The sequence below is a fragment of the Camellia sinensis genome, chromosome 4, assembly GCF_055761805.1.
Source record: "Camellia sinensis isolate YWXY chromosome 4, ASM5576180v1, whole genome shotgun sequence".
Taxonomy (NCBI): domain Eukaryota; kingdom Viridiplantae; phylum Streptophyta; class Magnoliopsida; order Ericales; family Theaceae; genus Camellia; species Camellia sinensis.
The window spans coordinates 121,323,236-121,330,331 of NC_138964.1; positions in this window are offsets into that span (position 1 = coordinate 121,323,236).

The following is a 7,096-nucleotide window of genomic DNA, read 5'->3' on the forward strand; positions in this document are numbered from 1 at the left end:
ATTTTTCACCATACTATTTCACAAAGAATGAACCTCTCACCAACAAAAAATATCTACTAGACCTAATGTCTTGTACCCTTCTTAGCTTGGATTTTTCAACAATTATCTCAATTTTGAAAGGATAAATCATTCCTAGTTTGACCAAAGTTTCATTTTGGTTCTCGTAATTTCAATTTAAATAGTTTAGTTTATATACTTTTAATTTTGTTATAATGTAATTCTTTTGTCGTGCATTGTTAACATTTTAAACAGAAAAAAATCATGTTTAAAAATAAAAAGATTACAGTGAAATTCAAAATAAATTATAAATATCACTGGGGTAATCAGTTAGGGAAAAAAAATTAGCCTAGGAAAGGTACATGTTAATCACACCATAGTATTATTTTCTCTCATAACAAACACTAATGGGATATAATTAAATTTATACAATTTTTTTTTAAAAAATCTTTTTGTCAATTGTTGAGATAAAATATTGCAATTATCATGAGATGTAAATTAACGTGACTTATAAATTCACAATCAATCACCAAATTTTATTACCCCAACAATTGGAACAAAGAAACAACTAAATCTACAATCAACAAGTCCAAAATTATAAATTTAACAAAGAGCCTCACAATGGCAAGAAATAAGTGAGGGTATAAATTTGGCCCATCACCTGCGGCTCACCCGAAGCATGCCTGCAACCCGGCCTAGCGTGGCCCAACTAGGCTCAGGCTTACGCCCAGTCCAAGACCTTGGGTCTGGGTTGTCTGTTTTGAAGCTGGTCGGCGGCCCGACCCGATTGACCTGAATTTTTTTGTAATATTTTATTTCCTTTTGAAATAAAAATTATTCATTAAATGTTATCTATTTAATTTAATGATTATAATATTTCATTTCATTATATATATATATATATATAATTACTCATTTCATTTTTTTTCTTCAAAAAAGACTATGTACACACATTATAACTAAAGAAAAAAATTGTATAATTTTATATTTTTTTAGTCATAACAAAAAAAAAAAAAAACACAAGTCGTAACTAAATACCACATGGAACATACTGTCACGCCCCACTATTTATTACTCGGAGTCATTACCAAATTCTTTAACTTAATTCAATTTCAGAGATAACATGCGGAAATAAACTCATACATTCAATCCGTAGAAGTGATTAACAATACTCTCATTCGTATGCAAAGTAAATATTACATGAACTAACTTAATAAATTGCCCTTGGGCTTACATCATTAAAAGTACAAGAAGAAGGGTGTAACCCTTTACAACAATGGCATTCCGCCAACATAACTGAGGCCCCGTGGCCAACAAATAAGAAGATCCAAATCTTGTAGCACACCCTGCTAAACACCTGAAAAAGATTCAACTACGTGGGATGAACATATAGTCCAGTAGGGAACTCAACATGCTCCTTAACAATAACAACATTACAGATAGCTATGATCATGAACACCCATTCTCATACTAGAATAATAATGTGACAGTTTATACAAAATATATATATATATATATATATATGAATATATATATATATATATGAACTTTTCTTGAAAACAATCATTTAATTCACCGCTATAAGCGATTTCTCCTTCCTTTTTCCTTTCATTAACCCCCGTTCCCAATCTTTTATAACATTAACAACTACTTAGAAAAATAGATTCATTAAGCCCGTTACTCTTCCATTTGCCACACATACAACAGATGTGCCTTTTCAAAACATATTTGGCATTTCAATGCAATTCCAATTATATCATAATTATCCATGCACACCTTTATAAAAAGATAACAACTCAACTACATACATAAAATCAATCAATGAGTCAACTCGTCTCTCCAACACTGTAACAAATACAATCCACAATGTTTCCAGATACACTGAAACAATAACAAAACAACACTGCACTACTAGCTATATGCGTAGTAAGCCAAAGATACACTTCTCACCACAATCTACTAGTTTACCAGGCGCTAGCTGGAAGGGTATGGTACCTTAGATTATCAGCGCGTCAGTTCTCCAGGCGCTAGCTGGAAGGGTATGATACCTCTGATTATAAGCGCTGAACACATAAGTGTGTGGAGTCCATCCCCTATCTTCTCACACACACTGGAGTACAACCCCTCTCTTCTCCCCAACCGGTATACAAATATAATGTAATTCAGCATTTCATTACATATGATGTTCAATCAACAATGGTGTAATACATACACAACAATTCAACACAACCTTATCATCCTCCACCGATGACCAAAATCTCCAGATGCATGCATATTATACATCTATTAACAGACCCAACTAACATGAGATTACAAAACTCAGCAACAACATGAACATGGTAGTTAAAGCTATATCCCACACAAGTGTGTTCAATACTCAAGATACAACATTCCAATTTTATTATACTTGTTTCAAATTACCTTTCCCATTTCACAAAATGAATTCCACTTCCTTTGTTTTCACAAAAATCATTCCCATGGACAAAAGTCATACTTCATTTAAATTGGCTACATTCTTTTCAAGCCATTTCAAACTAATTATGCACATTAAGTCATAAACAATAAATTAGGGTCTTTCCTTCCTCTTTCTCAATATTGACCAAAAAGGCCTAATTAACATCAACAAACAACAATAACCACAATTAAGACTCATAATACCTAAGTATTTGCCCAAAGATCAAAACCCCTCAATTAATTTATTAAATCAAATAGGAAAATTTAGGGTTTCCTCTCCTTTCAACAACCACATGCTAATTAACACCCCAATTAGCCCAAATCATAACTAATGATAATAAACCCAAATTCAATAACCAACCCAAGGTTCAGTCCCAATGATTTTCACAAATCCAACATGATACCATTTTTATGCAATACAAAAACTACCACATGTCTATCTATAGACGAAGTATTGAAAAGAAACAAGGAGAATCCCTACCTCAAAAGAGAACTCAAAAAGAGATGATGACCCGAAATCCAAGTGCTCCAAATCCACTATTTTTCAGATTAGAATGAAGCCCAAGCCGCCCTCTATCTTTCTTACAAAGAACTTAAGATGGATTCACACTAGAAGTAGATGAAAACCTAAAGAGAAGATGAGTTTAGAGAGAGAGAAGTCGGACCTAGGGTTTGGAAACTAGAAGAGGATGAAAAGACTGATCAAAACCCGCTGCTGTCTATTTAAACTGGACAGGCTCGCTCGAGCGAAGACTTGGTAGCTCGAGCGACCAGACACAGGAAAGACTCGCTCGAGCGAAGAAAAGCTCGCTCGAGCCAAAAACTCGATGCTTCAGGTCTGCAACCCAGAAGCTCGCTCGATCGAAGAAACCCTCGCTCGAGCGAAGAAACACTGCTCTCAGGTCTATACTAGACACAAACACTCGCTCGAGCGAAGAAACCCTGGCTCGAGCCACCAGACACAAAACTCCACTCTCGCTCGAGCGACAGACATCTCGCTCGAGCGAAGGACTAAAAACCTGGGCAGTAACCACCTGCTTCCAAACACACCCAACCTGGAACGAACAAGTCCAAAACATTCTATAACTCAAATTTAAAGAATTAAAGGACAGAAACAAGTTCAAAACAACAACCGGAATCCACAGAACTAAGTCCGAAAACTACAACCAAAGGAGAAAGAACCGGGATCGCTAAACATACCCAAACATCTCATTAGTTATAACTAAAATACAATAGTACACTTTTTCTTTCGTTTTTATCCTTCATAAATAATCCATATATATAATATATCCATTAATTATTTTTAGGAAAAAAAAAAAACACACCAGTCCCGGCTCGTAGCTGAGCTCGAGCCTACTACTGCAATCTTATTTTGAGTGGGCTTGGGCTTGGACCTGGACCTAGATTTTTTCCATGTAATCTGTCTTGGTCTAACCCGAGATTTGGAGGGAGCCCAGCCCACATGACCCAACAGTGGACCGGCCTCAGCTTTGGCCCGGGTGGGTCAAACCGGGCCAAATTTACACACATAGAAATAACCAACTAAAAAACCCCATAATAAAAAAGAAATGATTAATTGATTCAATTTTTTCATTGACCCGTTAATTGTAACACCCTCAAAATAAACCCATAATTCATACATTCATGGTACAAGAAAATGACAATATATTCCATACATCAGAGTATTTAGTGCAAAAATATTACATGTTGACAACAAAAGTAAATGCCCTACGGGCTTACAACTTTCCAAGTCAACACTTGGGTTCAACAAAAGAAGAGTTCTAATTCTTTATACAAAATAAGTCATTGGCTTGAATTTGCATGTAATATACAAAAGATAACAATAAAAGATCTTCAGCCTCTAAGCCTCCCAAGTTACGTCCTTGGAGGTGGCATATCACCTGAACCTGAAAATGATGTCCCATATAGGGTGAGCCAATGCCCAGTAGAGATATACTAAACCAAATATGAGAAATAACTAAAACATTAGCATTTGATATATGGCTAACACTTCTAAACCAACTTACAACACAATCCAGTTCCATGACTGTAACGCCCTCAAAATAATAACAATAAACCCATCAGATAAGACATGCATTTACATTTAGACTAACCGCATTCCTTTCATTCATTAGAATTCCAAGACATAAGTATTACATGTTAACCTCATAACAAAATGCCCTACGGGCTTACAGCTTTCCAAGTTAACACTTGGTTACAACAAAGAGTTCTAACTCGTTTACACATTAAGCCCTTGGCTTGAAATTACATGTAATACATCAAAAGTAAAACGACAAAACTATGCCCGCCACAAGCCTCCCAGCTATGTCCTTGGAGGTGGCATGCTTCCTGTACCTGAAAATGATATTCCCATATAGGGTGAGCCACAGCCCAGTAGAAATACACTAAACCAACCATGGACAATGACTAAAACATTAGCAATTGATAGTTGGTCAACACTGATACAGTCACATAAATAACATATTTATGTCAACGACTTACAAGTCCCAATTACCTTTCATTTTCCTTTTAACAACAGATAAGCATACTAGCTCTATCATCATTTCCACAGATAAGTATAAAAACTATATCTCACATTCAGATAAGCATAAAAGCTATATCCACATTCTCAACAGATATGTATATCAACAATATCCACAGATAAGCATACAAGCTGTATCCACACTCTACAACAGATATGTATATCAACAATATCCACAGATAAGCATACAAGCTGTATCCACACTTCACTTCACAAAGATAAGCATATGAGCTCTATCTTCACTTCTCTAGACAAGCATATGAGCTCTGTCTACGGAGTACATCCCCTATCTCCTCCAAATACCTATCCGGTTTAGAGGTCCATCCCCTATCTTCCCCTAAACCGCGGAGTACATCCCCTATCTCCTCCTCTACACATAACGTATATAAACACAGTGGTTCTATATACAATCACACAATACACACAATTAATGTATTCTATCAACCGTCAAGTTCCATGACACATTCCATTGATTAGTTTCCGTTTACCTAATCATCATGCATTGTCTACAACAATCTCGACTATCCTCCACCGATAGCCCAAAGCAGTTATTTCTAAAACAGAAAATAAATGCACAAATGGATATTCAATCAACATTTCATTTCCTCATTTCTCACCAATTAATTATCCCAATTAATTAAACAATGTAATTAGGCCATTTTCCATAATTACCATTTCAACCCTTAGGTCCCATTTTCTTCAATGATTCAGCAATCATTCCATTTTTTTTCATGCTAAACATGCATCTAGGTTTATTATGAATAAAACCCCAACTTTTGTATAATTGTACAAAAGCCCCAAACTTTCACAAAATTACCAAACCAAGCCCAACATCTCAAAATACCAAAATTTAAAGACAAAACCCATAGAGAGGAGTAGGTTATCCCTACCTCAAATTCGGAGTCCCAAAGGAGAAGATGACAAAACCCAACGTGCTCCAAAACCCGTGATTTTCAGATTAAAATGAAGCCCTCGACGATCAACAACTTTTTTGTAAAGGCCAAAGGTGAGTAAATCACTCCTACTAGATCAAAACCTAGAGAGAAGGTAGAGTCTAGAGTGAGAGGCTCAACAATGGTGTTTTTGGAAAAGTAAGAGAGAGAAGAGAAAGTGAAAAAGTGATTTGAAAAGTCACAATTTCGGGACTTAAACCCAGTCTTCCGCTCGAGCGTAAAACACCCCGCTCGAGCGGCCACTCACAAACTTCCGCTCGAGCGGCCAACCTCCCGCTCGAGCGCAGAATGCACTCGCCCAGCACTTTTGCAGAACCAGACCTCCGCTCGAGCTCCCAACCTTACGCTCGAGCTCACAACACTGCACAACAAGATACTGGATGGACGTAATCTACGCTCGAGCGCCAACACCTCCGCTCGAGCGTACAGGCCAAAAATCTGGGCAACTAGTTTTGGTTTCTAAACTCAACCAACCTGTAACAAACCTGCTCAACACATCCTATAACTCAAATACAAAGTAAGAAAGGATGTAAACAAGATAATAAACAACTACCAACATCCACGGACACATGTCCGGATCACGGTATAACAAAGGTAAACTCAGGATCGCTATAACCTCCCCCCCTTAAAGAATTTCGCCCCCGAAATTAAGCACAAGTTTTCAAAACAAGTTTTCCTTCCTTTTAGACAATGTTACAATTTAACATTCAACAATTCGACCCATTACCGGTCATCACATCCCTTTAACAAGAGACATATCACAATATGTAAACAACATATGTACTTTCAACATGCATCAACATTATGCACTATCCTTCCAATTTCAACAATATATTCAACAGATATAATGTTACATTCAACTTCCATATGAGGCAAGTTCCAAAACATACTTTCAATAAACCAAACATTTTCAATGTTTCACAACTTAAGACATATATAAAAGCTCTTAAGTTCAACAAAATGTAAAATTTAAATATAAGATTACATAACAACAAACAAGTCCGGATATTTCTCTCGGACTTCCAACTCACGTTCCCAAGTGGCTTCCTCCACTCCGTGATGTTTCCACAAGACTTTCACCAAAGGAATGGTCTTACCACGCAGGACCTGATCCCGCCTATCCAAGACCCGAACCGGTCTCTCCTCATAC